The sequence below is a fragment of the Nuphar pumila genome, chromosome 6 (assembly GCF_984573655.1).
Source record: "Nuphar pumila chromosome 6, dmNupPumi1.hap1.1, whole genome shotgun sequence".
Lineage (NCBI taxonomy): Eukaryota > Viridiplantae > Streptophyta > Magnoliopsida > Nymphaeales > Nymphaeaceae > Nuphar > Nuphar pumila.
The window spans coordinates 115,052,430-115,071,507 of record NC_143254.1 but is presented as its reverse complement, the minus strand read 5'-3'; the positions used below and the strand labels follow the sequence as shown (position 1 = coordinate 115,071,507).

General features: G+C 39.4%; 1 protein-coding gene across 1 annotated transcript in view; it reads right to left on the bottom strand.

Moving 5' to 3' along the window:
* Nucleotides 1–19,078, bottom strand: part of LOC149835802 (phospholipase D delta-like) — a 194,172-nt gene that overhangs the window by 165,443 nt on the left and 9,651 nt on the right. The window lies entirely within an intron of this gene.

Here is a 19,078-nt window from a genome sequence, read left to right as displayed (position 1 = left end):
GAGAGAGAGAGAGAGAGAGATAGTCTTGCAGTTGCTTATAGCTGAATACGAAACAGGTAACTACATAGCTGTTATTACATTGATGATATCTGTACACTGCGTAATGAGCATGATGGATTCATGATATAATGCGGATGAACTGTATACTTCTGCCTGAACATGTCCGCATAAAAATATATATCCCTGAACATGTTTTAATATTGCATTCATCAAACTCCTATAAATGTTTTTTTTTTATGAGCTACTATGTCTGAAGTTTTCGGATATTTACCAATATCATGTAATTTGCCGAATTCCTAGTTCTGAAAATCTGGAATACCCTGCAGAAACTAGAGCCATGAGCATGGGTTTCCAACTGTTTTTTATAAGCATCGGTCCGAGTCCAAGGAGAAGAAGCAGACCCGGATCAAAATCTGAAGTATTTGTTGCATTTTGTTATCTCAAGGCATATGTAATAAACCATTTCTCCTAAAAATTGCCAATATGAATTGATGTCAGTGATGAATATTGCTAAAAAGACTTTTCCAGTCTTGTACTCATTCCTGGAATAGAACACCAAAAACCTTGCCCACACATGTCAGCACAAGAATGGTATTTCTGAATGGAAACACCACTGCATTATCGAGAGAATCTTATCTATGATGAAATTTGGCAGGCCTATTGGGGTGAGGTGTTTCATACATCAATTGTATTGACTAATGACAACACTTAAAATTGCTTGGAAGATACTATGTAATACCCGTGAATTTTATCCGATAAATAAACTTGAAATTTATGTTCTTGAACTGAATATCAGATATTTTTTATTATTGTATGTGTTAATTGTATTGGGATGAAGGCGTAGTTGTTGTTGTTGTTGTTGTATGTGTTAATTGTATTTAGATATCGGATATTCTATTGGATCTTCAATGTTGGAACCTTTATACCCTGTTCAAAACTTCGATTTTTCCATTTGAATCTTAGTTAACGGATCTCAAACATTTTAAGTGGATAACCAATAAGGAATTTTAAGCAAATGGAGTGGATCTTTGCTATTGGATCCTCCCTATCAGGGTCATATTGGATATTGGATCTAGGACAAATGGAGCTGATCCACGATGTTAAAACTGGATTTTAGTGAGGAAAATTTCAATATCGGATCTATAACACTTTCATGGGATCCGTAGTAGCTTATGCGAAGTTTAGAACCACAATATTTCTTTTGGATCCTGAACCTCGGAGATTCTAATGTTGTATGGATCTAATTAAAATTTTAATGTTGGATCTATAATAGATTGCTGGAATCCACGATTCGAATCTGGGACCCATATCAATTTGGGTCCATATATATATATATATATATATATATATATATATTATCATATACATATATTAGAAATAAATAGATAAATATATATATAAATAATTTTAATAAATTTACGGTTGGATCCATATGGATCCAACTCACGGATCCACATCGCAAGAGGGACGCGGATCCAACACTCGGTTGGATCCCGGGTCGTGGATCCAGACCCGAGCCGCGCCCCGCGTACGCAAGGTAAGTGTTTAAATTTTTTTTACCCGATACTGGGCTTACCGATATGCTGCGTAGGGTTCTGAGTGAACCCTAACACCAGACGATGGCGTGAGAGGGGAAGGGGTGTCCGCAGCCGCCGGGGAGGAGGAGGTAACTACCTCCTTCCGTTTCGGGGCCACCTGCCTTATTTACTCCCCTCCCACACCTCTCTTCCTCTCATGCCTTCCTCTTCCTCCCATCTCCCTCTAGTTTTTGCACGCGCCAACAGGGGCAGCCGACACCCTTTGCATCTTTCCCCCCCTGCGCTCTTCCCCTCCCGTTTCCTTTCCAGCAGCCAGCAGTGCTGCTGCCGATTCCCCTTCCCTCGCATACTTCCTCGACTCCCGATGTCTCGTTGCAGCAACCACCCTCACCGGAGCCGGCGGCCCTCCTTCTGCAACAGCAACCTATGAGCGCCGAAACAGGTAGGATTCCTGTATCTCTTCTTGCTGGATATTGAATTAGTCTGGGTGTGATGGAGTTGGTCAAGGAGAAACCCTGTGGTTGGCATGCACCGAGTGTCAGACGAGATTCTTGGCTGCCGGAAAAGCCTAAATATCGAATTTGGGTGGGTTCTTGCCAAACCCTAACTCGGCAATATCTGATTCCATCGATTTGTGGGTTCTTGCATAACCCTAACCGGGAAAATCCCAAATCCGATCGATTTGGGGTTTCGGTTGAAGCACTGGATCGCCCCAGTCGTGGGGTTCCGATTTCTTGTATTTAATAACCTCAGATTTGGGGGTTCGATTCTTGGGGTTAGATGACAAATTTTAGGGGTGTTCATTCCAGTATTTGGGTGGAGGAAATGTTGAAATTTTTGTATGCTTTATCATGCTGATGAAATCCCTGTTGATTGATCATGTTAGTCTTATCACATAACCCACATACCCTGTTGATGTGAGTTCGGTTGGTCGATCATGTTAGTTTTATTCGGTAACACATTTCATCCCTAGGTTAATTCTTGGTTAGCCGAATGTGTCGGTTTCATTCTGAACGTATTGCTTACTTATAGTAAATTTTGTTAACCGATTCTTGTGTCTGTTTATTTTGAGACTATAAGCATGTTAAATTAATTTCTGCTAACCGATCATGATTGTTTCACTTGTAAAATATGGCATCCTTATGCTCAATTCAGGTCAATAGAATGGTGTATAATTCGACCAGCCTCGCGAATTGACTTTGTTGATAGTTTCTAATGACTTGAGTTTGAAATGCCTCATATGTTGGTTAAATTGATTTGAGGATTATAAACTAAACACTTATAGGTCTTTATAAATACATATGATGTTAAAACTCTGTATCGGATTTTGGAATTGACTTAGGCTCTTATACATTTAAATAACTATAGATTCAGATAGTGGTTATGTGATTATACCACATGGCTTCAAGAAAACTAGAATCTGGTTCGCGTGATTTCAAGGTTGAAACAACATATCAGACTTTGTAATATGTTTAAACAGTGAATTGCATTCGCCAGACTTCTCTGGTGTCGGGACAGATCTACATATGCTTAAACTGTTTTGTTTTTTTTCTCTGTCAGAAAATGTATTATTTGAACTGCTGGAATGTGGTATGATAGTGGTGTTGAGGAATGGGGTTTTTAAATTGGGTTCACACATACGATGGAGTATATAGTGATAGATGGATATGTGTTTTGCCTAAGGGGGCAATATATGAATGAGTTACCCGACGTGGGTACTTGAGCTATTGGCTTGCGTGCTATGTTAATAAGAGTGATAAAAACCTATTTGTAATTATGGTGTGCTAAGTGTGGCTCTGAAAATGTAGACTGCTCTCAATTGTTGATTCCTGTAAAATGTTCATACTAACTATACTATTATTGGATCTCAAAGGAGGATCAATGTTAATCTATTTTGATTGTCTCATCATAGGATTCTGAAAAATGTAGTTTGACTAGCCCTGTATGTGATATCAGTGATCTCTGTTAAATGAAATCTATAGGTGCACAATATCATGTGATAGGATTAGGAATCGACATGCTTATTTTAGGGGATCGTTAAAATTGTTTGAAAACGGATTAAAACATTTGCTATTTCTGAATATACATACCTAGTAATCTGTTGTGGGAGAAATCTTGGAAGCAAGTATACATGAGAATCTAGTTGGCTTCATGTTAAGTTGAAATTTAAGTTAACATTCACATGCATATTTTGTTGATATGCAAATTCCTATTTAGATGCTTATAGGTGATGCTCGGGTCCATATGTAGTTGCATAATGGTTAGATGCTCAATGCATATGTAACTGCATAGTAAGGGTATGTTCATATTCGTACAAAGCTGCATATCAAGTTGATATTCAATGCAAACTTAACTGCATATTAGGTTGTTATTCACTGTTACATGAAGCTGTATATTAAACTAATGCTCAAATGCTTATTTAGCTGCATGGTAAAATGATATTCAATTTTATATACTAAGCTGCATAATTTAGCATGTTCAATTGCATATTTCTTAAAATAGGCAAAATGCCATTAAGTGTATATCATCTAGAAGGTTCAAATGGCCATGCAGATGTTTATTTTCCAAGGTTCATATGCTTGTTAAACTGTATATTTTTCTGAAATACTATTGCCTAACAATACATATTTGCTGAAAGTATCAAATGCCACTAAGTTGTATATCTTGTGGAATGTTCAAATGAGAAGGTGTTTGGAAAAATGTATATAGTTGTATTACCAAATCTCTAAGATTACCCTGCATGCTCAATAAGGGACACCAATAGTGTCTTTGCTTATTGGCAGAGCTTTTAATGCATGCCACCCTTTTTATACATGGAGGCGTTGTGGCAAATTTTCTATTAAAGAATAAATAAATAATAATAATGATAATGAATGATGTTTTGATAACCGAACCTATGAGTCGGTTTGTTATGGACATATGAATGTCAAGCGAGTGTATTGAGGGTCATGCACAGACCATCGAAGTTATGATGCGAATCCACATGGAAAAGAAAATATAATATGGTTGCCCGACGGCTTTAAAGGCACCGGGGCATTCGTGCTTGACTGGTTTAAAGGCATCAGAGCACTTTGGGTGGGTTATGCAATCAATATGACAAAGGATTGGGACTGGTTTATACACCTTGGTAAAATGACTAAGGTTGGGAATTCTACTGCTATGATAGTAGAAGGAAGTTGGGGAAATGCCCCATACTTCGGGAACATAATTAAATGAAAAGATTAACCCACTCAGATTCGGGCTTACCTTGGAGAGGGTAGGTGGTACAAAACTCCGGGGACATGTGTTTAACTGTTTCGAGCTAAAGTGACTCGATTGGTCCCCAGTCCTCGGAGTTGGGGGGGGGGGGACCCGGACTACCAATATGTCCTAGGTGGTAGCTCTTTGTTCTTCTGCAGAAGTTAGGGATGCATCATGTTTTTGGTTTTGGCCTTTGGGAGGTTCTCTCGGTCACTGGCCGCTCCATTAGGATTTCAGTCACAGTTAGAATGTTCGGGTTAATAAAACAACTTTGAATAATATACCCCCGAACGTTCTCTTCTGTGATGGTTGCCTTGGCCCGTGTGTACCCGCGGAATAAGATAATATAAACACTATTTAGAACAGTTAGGTATCACAGTGAGTGAAGTTACTCAAGGGACATGTGCATATTCTTTCAGCATGCTCTATATTTTGAAATTTAAATGAACTGAAATCCTGAAATGGGTAAATATGAGATGATTGAACTATTACATGAAAGTTATGCATGTTATTGTTATTACTGTTGCATAACTTAACTCACTTGCTTATTAATGTTGCATACCATGTTCTACCTGCTCACGTATATGATTGTTGATTACTGTTGTTGCTTTACGTGCTATTGTATATACTAAAGATTTACACTTGACACCCACATCATATACTAGACTCATGATGTACTTGCATTAAGAGTTACAGTTTTCCTACTTAGACGTGGTAGTCTAATTCCAATCAATTTACTATTTTTCAGGTAAAGAATATGGTTTATGAGCGGCTGCAGGATGAGGCATCGAATTGAGGTTTTTGGATTTATTGTTCCAGGAATCGCTTGGGTTTATTGTAATTTTTAACTGTTCATATAATTTATAACTCTGTTAATTTTCATTGATAAATGGAATGAGATAAATATGTTGCGTTTTCTCTCCACCGTAATGTCTCAAAATATTTAACCCTATATTATTTCTTGTTTCCGCTGTTATATATAAAAAAAAAATCTTCAAATTTTGGGTTAAAATTTCGGGGCGTTACATACTACCCCAGTAGACACTTCATTGAAAACAAGCTGATGATTCATGTATGAAGAATTTTCAGTTCGGCTGGTTATATTCACATTGAAAAATATATTATGTAAATTTATTGGATATAATAATAGCCACAAAAGTTACAGATGCTTCTGTAGCAAGCTACACCAGATTTTGGTTTCAGTACAATAATAGCCACAAAGGTTACAGATGTTTCAATACAAGTACATAAGATGCTCCTAGTGAGGAACTGATCGGGACTTCTCCTTCCATATAACTGATTGTTTTCCATTTTCATCACTCTTCTTGCTTCTTAACGCTGCTCATGGTTTAGTAGAATACTGAAGTCTCACAGTAAAAGTGCAACTCTATGAAAATAATGATACAGAAACTTGACATTGTGAATAATCCTTGCAAACAATCAAGTTTTCAAATAACTGGATACTTCAAATACTGGAGACACAAAATAAATGCACAGTCTTTATAAGCTTTACACCACAAAAGAAGTGCAATAAATGCACAGTGTTTATAAGCTTTACACCCCAAAAGAAGTGCAATAAATGCACAGTGTTTATAAGCTTAAGGAGACAACTCCTTACAGTAATACATACCTTCAATGCCTTATTTATAAGCACTTAAAGAGACGTTGGGAATAGCCCAACGGCTCTCCCAAAGTCTACCTTTTAAACTGTGTACAACAGTCAGTGGTTGACTGTTGTATACATAAATATTACATAAAAGAACAAAAATAAGAAATAAAAAAAATTACAAACATAAGAAAAAATAAAAAGGAGGAATTACAATCATATTCAAAACATAAATATGCGTAAAATATAGAAATGACTAAAATACCCCTATAGCTAAAGAAATATATATTTTATATATATAAGTAGATGGATACATGTACATATATATGAAATATATATGTATATGTATATTCTTTTATAAATATAAAATATATATAGAAAATACATTGTCTTATAAATTATAATTTAACACCCCCCCCCCCTCAAACTTAGGGCAAGATGACCGAAAGTTTGCCAAGGAGGAAATTGAACCGCGGAGCACACAAAGCTTTGGTGAAGAAATCTGTCAACTGATATTCTAAAATTACATATGAAAGATCTATAACTCTTTTCAGATACGCTTCATGAACATAGTGACAGTCCATCTCAATGTGTTTAGTCCGCTCATGAAAAGTATGGTTTTTTGCAATGTATATTGCACTCTTGTTATCACAGCATAGCTTGGTTGGCTTTTCTATTGAGATCCTGATGCAGAGCAGGCCCAGATCCAACAACACGTAGGGTTCATATCGGGTCCAGACCCGAGACCCAAAATTCAGCCAAAACTCTTTAAATAAGCTGCCTAGGGTTTCGTGAAAAAAAAATAGATTGGAAGTTACGCAGCCTCTCTTTTCTTTTGTTGGTTCCCCGTAGTTTTCTTTTTTTTTTTTCAGCAGCCTTTGTCATTCTTTTTTTCTGTTTTCTTTATTACTTTTCTGTCAGGCCATTATTTCTTTTTGTCATTGCTTCTTTTATGTCCTATTGTTTATTATTTCTTTTCAGTTTCCCGTCAGTCTTTGCAGTCTTTCTTCACTTTGTTTTCTGGTATTCCAACCGCAAGTTTCAGTCTTACTCATCACCTGTTCTGTCATATTCATTGTAGCCTTTACCGATTTCATAATACATACTGCTCAGATCGATTGATCTGATTTTCTGATTTCACGTTTCCTGTGAATACTCGTGGCTGCTTGACTGGCTGTATGTTGGAAGACTAACATCACGTCAACCCCTCGCTGCGTTGGATCGTGCCCCTACTTGCTGCACCCAAGTGCATCCCAGAACCCGATCTCCCACTAGAGTCGTGATTCTCACCCTCTGCACCGAGGTGCCTCGCTGGAGTCCTATCTCCTCACTGCAGCACGTCGGCACCCATTAACTTGGGTTGTGTGCTAATCGAGTAGCATCAACGTCAGCCCCATTAGTGTATCAGCGTCGACCTCTTTGTTGCACCGAAAGCGCGTCAGGTACCCATTACGTGAAGGTCGACCTTAGATTTCCCGTTGCATCAAATGGTATCAAAGCTCAATCCCTCCTCCTTCGTCAACGGCATAACGCAAGGGACGAGGAACGGTCCTACGAACGAAAAGACACGAGAGAAGATCATGAAGCGGATGCTCGACATGGTGACGGAGATGCAAGAAGATATGCTACGCCTAGAGAAGGAGGTAGTCGGTCTGTCGAAGCGCATGAATGGGTCGAAGCACGGTTGGGTGCATTTGAATCCAAGGTGGATGCGCACGCAGTGCCATTGAATCAGTTAGGCGTGCGCGCGATCCACCCTGTTGATACTACCATCGTTGATCCAGCCCCAGTGACGCTCCAGCAAACATCGCGACGAGAAGCTGTTGAAGAAACTCTGCATAGGGATGCAGGTTGCGACAGTTCTCCCCATCGGGTACTCCCCCTCCAACTCGAATCAGCAACGACCCGCGTGAACCCTCTCATCGCAGAAGCAGTCCAGACGGTGCACCGTCAGCCCATCCGTGCCACCACCTTGCCCTTGGGCCCTACAGTAGCTGATGTTAATGGAGGTGGGAGGACAGACATTGTGGTTCCAACAGTATCAGGGACCATCTTTATTCTTAGGGGAAAAGATGGGTCTCAAGTTCGTCTGTTTCCTTATCATACTCATGGCAGAGTCATGAATCAGGTTCTTTTACTTGATCTTAATGCTGCTATTGGTGAAACCTCAGACAGCATGGTTCTGGCAAATAATGTTGATGGTGAAGATGACCTTGACCTTGTCGTTACCATCATGAACGACAATGACTTTTGCTTTTCCACTTCAGCTACCCATTGTCCTTTGAAGGCTTGGGCTTCCATCAATCAGGGGAGGAATAATGTCTCCTCACGATATAATCATGAAGGAATTTACATCAAGTCATCATCACGAACTTTCCGGGATGAGGAAGGCAGCAACTTCTGGGTTGAGATGGTCATTGGTACGATTGCAGAGTCAGGAGCAGATCATAATTTTAAATGGAAGCGCCTATCTTCGGTGTGTCTGATCTATATGCTTACTTTGGGAAAGATCAATCGTCGGAGCCGACTTCTTCCCAACCCAGGGAGAATGATGCAGAGCAGACCCAGATCCAACAACACGTAGGGTTCATATCGGGTCCAGACCCGAGACCCAAAATCCAACCAAAACTCTTTAAATAAGCTGCCTAGGGTTTCGTGAAAAAAAAAACAGATTGGAAGTTACGCAGCCTCTCTTTTCTTTTGTTGGTTCCCCATAGTTTTCTTTTTTTTTCAGCAGCCTTTGTCATTCTTTTTTTTTGTTTTCTTTATTACTTTTCTGTCAGGCCATTATTTCTTTTTGTCATTGCTTCTTTTATGTCCTATTGTTTATTATTTCTTTTCAGTTTCACGTCAGTCTTTGCAGTCTTTCTTCACTTTGTTTTCTGGTATTCCAGCCGCAAGTTTCAGTCTTACTTATCACCTGTTCTGTCATATTCATTGTAGCCTTTACCGATTTCATAATACATAGTGCTCGGATTGATTGATCTGATTTTCTGATTTCACGTTTCCTGTGAATACTCGTGGCTGCTTGGCTGGTTGTGCGTTGGAAGACTAACATCACGTCAACCCCTCGTTGCGTTGGATCGTGCCCCTACTTGCTGCACCCAAGTGCATCCCAGAACCTGATCTGCCACTAGAGTCGTGATTCTCACCCTCTGCACCGGGGTGCCTCGCTGGAGTCCTATCTCCTCACTGCAGCACATCGGCACCCATTAACTTGGGTTGTGTGCTAATCGAGTAGCATCAACGTCAGCCCCATTAGTGTATCAGCATCGACCTCTTTGTTGCACCGAAAGCGCGTCAGGTACCCATTACGTGAAGGTCGACCTTAGATTTCTCGCTGCATCAGATCCACATGTCTTCTAATAGCTAATGAATCCATACAATTTTCATGGTAATAGTCGTCATGGCACGATATTCAGCTTCTGTTGAGGATAGAGACACTTTTTGTTGCTTCTTACATCTCCATGAAATCAGCGAGTCTCCTAAAAACACACAAAAACCAGTGATGGAGTGATGGTTATTTGGGTCACCTCCTCAGTCAGAGTCAGTATAAGCAATTAATTTTAATTCAGAAGAAGAAGATAAGAATACTCTCCTGTTTAATGTGCCCTTTATGTATCTCACAATCCGCAAGATGGCACTCATGTGAACTGATGTTGGTGCACGTTGGAACTGACTTACAGTATGAATGATCTAGTAATACTCAGATACATCAAAGATCCCACAAGCTGTCTGTAAGGGGTGGAATCGGAGAGAGGAATACTATCATCAATCTTCATTTTGGTTCCTACTATAGCAGGAGTTTCAGAAACCTTATCATTCGTAATACCTGACCTGTCAATAATCTCATAGGCAAACTTAGTTTGAGATAAAAAATACCCTCTATGAGAGTATGCTACTTCAATACCCAAAAAATAAGTTCGAAATCCCAAATCAGACATTTCAAACCTATCCTTCAAAATTGATTTTATGCTTTTAACCCCTTTAGAATCACTTCTGGTTATAAGCATATCATCCACATATAAGAGCAGAATGACAATTCCTGCATTGGTTTTTCTAACAAATAAGACAGTGTCAGTGAAAAAGGAAGAAAAACAATTTTCTAACATTACGAAGTTAAATCTATCATACCAAGCCTTAGGGGCTTGTTTTAAACCATAAAGTGTTTTTCGAAGGCAAAGCACTTTCCATTTGGGAGTCTTCATTCCTGGTAGAGCATCCATATATACTTCTTCATTCAGATCACCATTTAGAAAGGCATTTTTAACATCCATTTGATAGATGTTTCATTTGTTGATTGAGACAATGGTAATGAGACATCGAACAGTGATCATTCGGGCCACAGAGGCAAAAGTTTCTTCATAATCAATCTCATATTCTTGACTATATCCCTTTGTAACTAATCGAGCCTTATATCTCTCAAGAAAACCATCGCTCTTAGTTTTTACCTTAAATACCCATCTACACCCTATTGCTTTCTTACCCTTAGGGAAGATCTTGAAACTCCCAAGTCTTTGCCCTGTTGAGAGTTGAAAGCTCATATTCCATTGCTTTCAGTCATTCATCATTCTTTTTGGTTTTTTCGAAGATTCTGGGTTCTATATAGAAATGAATGGCGCTAAGGCAAGCTCTATGTTTAGGAGTAAACGAATCATATGAAATAAACTTCGAACGCATCTTTCTACTTCTCTCGTAGGTTTTCATCATTTATTGAATTGGATCCACTAGGTTCACTGAATTTTTCAATTGCACTTCTAAAATTGTTTTTATCTCTATAGGTATATGTTATAGGATCTCTCAATGCTCCTTTATTTCTATGTTGGGAGATAGGTGGATGGGAAGAGTCATCTTCTTTATCATTGACATCATTATGAATGAAATCGTCATCACTATCATCATCATGTGCTAACATTTCAAATAAAAAAGAGTAATCCATGTTTTCTTCAAAGGGTTCACTCCAATCACCAAAAAATCGAAGACACGCTTTTCAAGGCACCCAAAAAATATGATCCTTCTTTCTCCAGCCTTGCTCTGATACCATGTGAATAATCCTTGCAAACAATCAAGTTTTCAAATAACTTGATACTTCAAATACTCAAGATACAAAATAAATGCACAGTGTTTATAAGCTTTACACCACAAAAGAAGTGCAATAAATGCACAATGTTTATAAGCTTAAGGAGACAACTCCTTACTGTAATACATACCTTCAATGGGCTCACATAGCCCTTATTTATAAGCACTTAAAGAGACGTTGGTGTCAGAAAAGAGCCTTCACGCTGTCTTCTGCAAAAGAGAGAAAAGAAGAGATGGGAGAAGAGTCTGTAGGGAAAAAGACGCCAGACATATTGTGTCTCCCATTCAATTGAATATATATTTAATGTACAATTCTAGGGTACGAAAATACCCTCTAATAAACTTTTAAAATACACTATACAGAGCTTGGATCTTGACCCGATCTGATACATGAATCGGGTCGGGTTTGGGTCCAAGACCCAACGACGACTTCTTTTCAGCCTCCCTCAAGTTGTGCATGGTCCTGGACCATGAACAACTTGTCTTACAGAAACCAAAATTTGTCCTTTGTCAACCCTTTGGTGAAAATGTCAGCAACCTGTTCTTCAGTTCGCACAAACATGGGCTCAATCTCCTTTTCTTCAACCTTTTTCCTAATAAAGTGTTGATCGATTTCAATATGCTTTGCTCGACTATGATGGATAGGATTGAAAGAAATATTGATGGCACTTTGATTGTTACACAATAACAGTGACCGAGCAATCGGTTCTCTCATTTCTGTTAGAAGATGTCTTATCCATGTAGCCTCAGCAGTGGCAGCAGCCATCGATCTGTATTCAGCCTCAGTGCTCGACCTAGCAACCGCCTTTTGTTTTCTACTACTCCAAGATACCAGGTTCGGTCCAATGAAGCTATAATAACCAGATACTGATCGTCGTTCATCTGGATCACCCGCCCAATCTGCATCAGCATGAATGATGATCTCATGACCCCCGCCGGGATCTAATTCTCTTTTCTTATATACCAGACCATCCCCAACTGTACCTTTCAGGTAACGAAGTATCATTTTGACTGCCTCCATATGAGACGTATGAGGTTCATGCATAAACTAAGACACCTGATTAACCGAATACACTATGTCAGGTCTAGTAAAAGTCTTATATTACAGCATGCCAACTATGCTACGATACTTAGTGGGATCTCCATATATATCCCCTTCTCTAGAACTCAGTTTCTGATGAATGACACTTGGAGTTGCTAATGGCTTACAATCTGTCATGCCTGCCCTTCTGAGAATGTCCAACGTGTATTTGTGTTGAGTAAGCGTAAGTGTATCACATCTTTTATCAACTTCCACCCCAAGGAAATACCGCAGCTCTCCCAAATCTTTCATTTTGAATCTCTGATTTAATAACTTCTTCACCTTCTCAATGTGATTTTTACAGTTTCCTGTGATGATGATGTCATCTACATATATCAATAAAAGAGTAGTAATGTCTTGTTCATTGTGAATGAATAATAAGTGATCAAGAAAGGATCGAGAGAAGCCATGCTTTTGTATCTCTAGTGAAAATTTGTCGAACCAGGAACGAGAAGCTTGTTTTAATCCATATAGTGCCCTCTTCAACTTGCATACATACTGCTTGGCGTCTCGTTCTGCATACCCAGTGGGTTGTTCCATGTAAACTTCATCTTTTAAGTCCCCGTGTAAAAAGGCATTTTTAACATCCAACTAGCTCAATGTCCATCCATGTTCATTGGCTAGACTCAACATAATTTGAATAATTCCCATCTTCACTACAGGACTGAAGGTTTCATCAAAGTCTTGTCCTTGTTTTTGTGTGAATCCCTTGGCTACTAATCTGGCTTTGTATCTTTCGATGCTCCCATCTGGTTTATATTTTATCTTGTATACCCTTTTGACCCAACGACATTTCTATTTGGTGGTCTAGGCACAATCTCCCATGTCCCACATTCATGCAAGGCTTCCATTTCTTCATTCATTGCTTCAACCCATCTTCTAGAACTTGCAGCTTGATAGAACATGAGAGGCTCATCCTCTTTACTTATGGATGTCAAAAATAACTGAAAATCCAATGAAAAAATTTTATAACTTACCCACATGTCGAGCGGATGTCGAATCTATGAGGATCTTCTGATATCCATCATCTGAGAAGCAGAATCAAGAGGATCTGAACCTGTACAAGGGATGGATAAGGGCTCTTTCTCTCGTCCGGTGTATACAACGCCCTTATACCTTGTTGGCTCCAAGTCTTGAGTAACAATCTCTTCTGTTTGAACTTCACTTGCTGATTCTTCATGTATCTCCTTCCGACTGCAGTTTATTGGGCAGTCTTCTTTAGTACTGGAGAAGAGTTCTGAATTTAACCATGGATGGTATACCTCAATGCTAGGACTTGAATGAGCAACATGGAGGTTTGAATTAGGCGGTTGATCATCAAAGTTCATTTCATCAAAAACTACATTTCTCGATATTTTAACGCGCTTAGTCAAAGGATCATAGCACCTATATCCTTTGTAGTCTTCAGCATATCCCACAAACCTGCACTTTAAGGCTTTATCTTGAAACTTATGTCTCAGTGAGCTGTCAATGTGAACATAGAAAATAGATCCAAACACACATAATTCATGATAATCAGGTTGTATGCCAAATAGAGAAAAATATGGTGACTTATTTTCTAAAATGGTCATTGGCAGTCGATTTATCACATGAACAGTGGAATGAAAAGCTTCAATTCATAATGCTACAGGAAGATTGCTCCCGTGCATCATGCTCATTGCATTCTCAACAATATGTCGATGCTTCCTCTCAGCAATCTCATTTTGTTGAAGTGTATGTGGGCAAGACACTATTCTCTTTATCCCATTATGTTGAAGAAAATTAACAAAGTTACTCAAGGCGAATTCACCTCCTCCGTCACACTGAAAATTGAGAATGTTGGTACAGAAATGATTCTGAACGAAGGAATGAAATTTCCTAAACAATCCAAAAACTTCTGATTTGTGTTTCTTGAAAAATATCCAAGTATAACGAGAGTAACTATCAATGAAAATAAGATAATATTTACTGTCAGAAAGAGAAGTAATTGGGGCAGGACCCCAGACATCAGAACAGATGACCTCAAAGGGCCTTGAAGCTCTCTTATTAATAGAATTGAATGACAAAACACGACTCTTACATAAATGGCAACTAGAACACTTCATATCAATGACTTTCGAACTCAAATTAGACTTAAGAATGAGATTATTCGAGACAAGTTTTTCAATAAAATGACGACCACAATGGCCGAGACGACTATGTCAAAGTCTTGGCTTATTACATTCAGAAATGGCAAACACAGACTCAGAAGAAACAGGAAGTTGATGTTGGTGAGGCTTCAAGGATGAATAGTCAGACCGAACAGAGGAAGGATCTTCTTGAAAAATGTACATGTTGCCCCATCTTTTTCCTTCAGCGAATGTCCTCCTCGTGCGAAGATCCTTAACATAGACAGAAGAGGGAGTAAATTCAACTGAAGCATTAACATCATCAACAAGTTTTGAGACAGAAACAATGTTCTTCTGAATATTAGGAGCATGAATAACATTTGGAAGATTAAGAGGAGATTTTGACATGGATATAATGGCATTTCCAATATGTGAGATAGAATGATGAGAGCCATCTCCCGTGACTATGTTATTCTTACCAACATAAGGAGTAAGAGTCAAGAGTTTACCCGTATCACCCATGACATGGGTAGCTGCTCCGGAGTCGACGTACCAAATGCCTTTATCATTTTGCTTCATATTCAAGCCTGCCAATGCTGCCAACAACAACTCTTTTACTTCTCCATCCTTTCTAGCTTCTGCTTATGGACCTTTTCCTTTGTTTTGAGGGTTGAACCAGCAGTTTGCTTTAATATGCCCTTTCTTATTGCATAGAAAACAGGTGGGAATGGGCCTTTATCCTTGTATATTGGGCGTTGAAAGTATATCATGTCCTCCAAAAGTATTTCTCGCTTGGCTTCCCTTTCCTTGAAAGGAACTTCCTCGACCTCTACCATAAGTCATTCCCGTGGCGAGCACATCTTGGGTTCCTGGATGTCCATGAAGATCTTCAGAAGATCCTTTCAGAGTCATTTCATATTGCAGCAATTTCGCGCGAAGATCTTCAAACTTTGGAAGTTCTGGTAAACATAATAAAGTCATCATCATGACATGATACTCTGGTCCCAACCCACTCAAGGTTTGTTGCACCTTATCCTTTTCACTGACGAGACACCCCACAATAGCCAGCTGATCCGTGATACCTTTCATTTTGTTCAGATATTCTATAATAGACATGGAGTCTTTCTTCAACATTTGAAATTCTCGCTTGAGAAACATGATTCTCGCCTCAGATATCTGTGAATATGTTTGAACTAGCTTATCCCACAGCTCTTTGGCAGAACAGTCATCAGGAATGGCTACAAGAACCTCCTGTGAGAGAGTTGAAGTGATATATGTCACTAATGATTGATCCCTTTTCATCCAAGTGACATATTCGGGATTCTTGAGAAGAATAATAGATTGCGTCCCTTTATAGTCCGTTCTTTCCTGCGAAGTGAATTATGGAGGAGGAGTGACTGATCCATCCAGATGACCAGAGAGATCCTGACTCTTTATAAATGGAATAATTTGTCGCTTTCAGGTTAAAAAGTTGGTATTATTCAGTTTTTCAGAGACTAATTGGCCAAGGAAATTGGAAGAAAGTCCTGACTATGGGTGATGTGAATCCATTTGAATGGTTGGGAGGAGATTTGGACAGAGAAAGTAATGTTTGGAATGGGGATATTTTGTTTAACTTTGATCAGAAAAACAAAGACAATATTCAAATAGGAATGAAACCAAGAGAATAAAGGTATGACTTTAGAACTGTGTATAGGAAAAGGTGAATCTGAAACGATGTTCAGATATAGAAGGTGAATGGAGATGCAGATCACGTGATACCAGAAAATAGCCTTGGTTCAGCCTTGTTTAGATTGACGTGATGCAGATCACGTGAGAAAAATATATATATATATATATAGCAGAACTCGGTTCAGCTTTAGCGTGAAAACGCAGAATATATAAACTAACAGCAGTAATTTAATCAGAAACAAAACAAGAAATTAAAGATGAAAGTAGCATAAGTTTCAGATTCACGTTAGGATAACTTGACAGAAATAAGAGATTATGTCGACAGATGGCCACGATGGGAGGTATTAGAATAACTTGGAAGAGACAAAAAGGAGTAGAGGGACCTGTCGCCGAAGATGAGTCCTGCAGACTTCACGTTGTCGATGAGGAGAAGGGTTCGAGCACTTCACGCTGCAGACTTCACGCTGTCCAGAGAAGGGTTCGAGCACTTCACGATGGTATGGAGCAGACTGTCGACGAGGGCTGGAAACGAGGAGAGGAAGGCACAATTCACGCTGATGGAGCAGACTCTCAACGAGGGCTGGAAACGAGGAATAGAGTACGAGATTTCACACCCAAAAATTTACTGCTCTAATACCATGTCAGAAAAGAGCCTTCACGCTGTCTTCTGCAAAAGAGAGAAAAGAAGAGATGGGAGAAGAGTCTGTAGGGAAAAAGGTGTCAGACATACTGCGTCTCTCATTCTATAAAAACCGTAAGTTTTGCCATTTATTTGTTTTGTCTGGAACCATGCAATTCGGACCTAAGATCCATATTTCGGATCTCGGACCCATAAATGGGTATTTATGCATAGCTAATTGCGTTATACAAAAAAATATTAACATTAGTAATAAAACGAGAAATATATATATATATATATAAAGCGAACTCGAGGATCCACAGTTGGATCCATTTGGATCCAACTTGCGGATCCATTTTTTATGAGAAACAGGCGTGGACCCAACTCGGGGTCGGTTACCGGGTCCCGAGTTCGGACCCGGGTCGCCCCTGTGTAACGAGTAAAAAAAAAAAAAGGGGGGGGGGGGGGGGGGCAACCCGATAAGGGTTGCCCGATATTGCTGGAAAGGGGAAAGTAAGAAGGGGGAGGGTTAGGGTGCTGAGAGAAAACCCTAACCCCTATCGTGTGAGGGGAAAAGAGGGGAAAGGTGGGCCGCAGCCTCCGACGAAAGGGGAACGATCTCCGCCAAATTCGGAGGGCTTCCTCCTTTAAAATGGAAGGTTGGTATCCCCTTCCCCTTCCTCTCTTTGTTTTGCCCCAAATCTCTCTCACTCTCCCTCTCGTTTTCGTGCATGTTGTCGGAGCCCCATCGCCGGCAACTTACTAACCGCGGCAGGCATACGCACCACCCTTGTCAAGCGGCAGTCCTTCCTCCTCCTCGTTGTTTCCCTTCAACCGGAGTTCGACAGTGGGGGTGGGTTCGACCTCAGCCGATCTCTCTCTCGTAAAAGCTGTCTCCGATCACCAGGATTTGCGAAACGAGGTACGGGTACCTCTTTTTTATTCTAATGGGGCATCGGTGGAGATTGGATCTCCATGCAACACTCTATGGAATCTCATGGAGAACAGTGGAGCCACGGTTTCCACTGTTACTCACTTACACCTTCTGTGTTCTTATGGTTTTGAAAAAAGAAAAAAAAAACAGAACTAATAAGCTTTTACCTTCATGATTTGGGCCCAGGCATGCAGTCGGCTGGGCTGTGTACCAGACCCAGCCAACTGGGTCGGCTGGGTGGGTTTGGCTGTGTGCTAGACCCAGTTTTAGCTGGGCCTTTTGTTCAAAATCTTCTCTTTGATACATGTAGTGTTCCCTAAATTTTCAGATTTCATTAACTGGGTGTATTCCAAAACATGTAATTAAATTGGTTTTGAATTTCTGGTTAAGGCTATATATATATATACTGATGTGGAATTTTGAGGGGGGTTTAATGAAGTTTACATCTGATTTATTATGTTGATATGAATCAGTTATTTGAACTTGAATTGTTAGAATGAATTGAGATTTCATCCATTGTTTAACTCTGATATGTCTTAGTAACTAAATAATGTGTTGAAATTTTGATTTTTGTTTAGAAATTGTTAAAGCTTAATCAGTTTGGGCATTTAATTAAACCTGAGACTAATAGGGGTTGTGCCTAGTTGTTATCAAAAAGAAAAAAATGATGCGGTGGTTTCCTGACAGCATACACAGGCCCAAACTGGGCCTGTGGATATGCTGTCAGACCCAGCCGGCAGGGTCGGCTGGGCTAGGTGGCTTTGAAAAAAAAATATTTCTCTGTATAGGTGGGGGTTTTCCTGACAGCAATTCACAGGCCCAGTGAATTGCTGTCAGACCCAGCCGGGCTGTTAAAAAGAAAAAAAATTAGGGGGAATTTTTATTTCTATGTTCAATCCCCTGATTTATTTTGATAAACCCAGTGACAGCATACCCGACCTTGTATTAGTCCAATTACAAATTTTTCTTATGTCGGAAATCGTATCATGTTAGAAACCTAATGTTGTTAGTTTATGAAAGCAGGGCCTGGTTGTGTGATTAGTAAAGTTTGGAATTTTAATTTCTTGAAGCATGATAAATTTTGAGAATGAGTTATGTACCTGAAATTTTGATTTCCATATATGCTAGGAGTTGAAGTGGTTTATATGTCTGTTGGAACATGCTTACACATTATTCCATGATAAGGGTTGTTTTGAGTGCTTACACATTGATGGAATTGACGT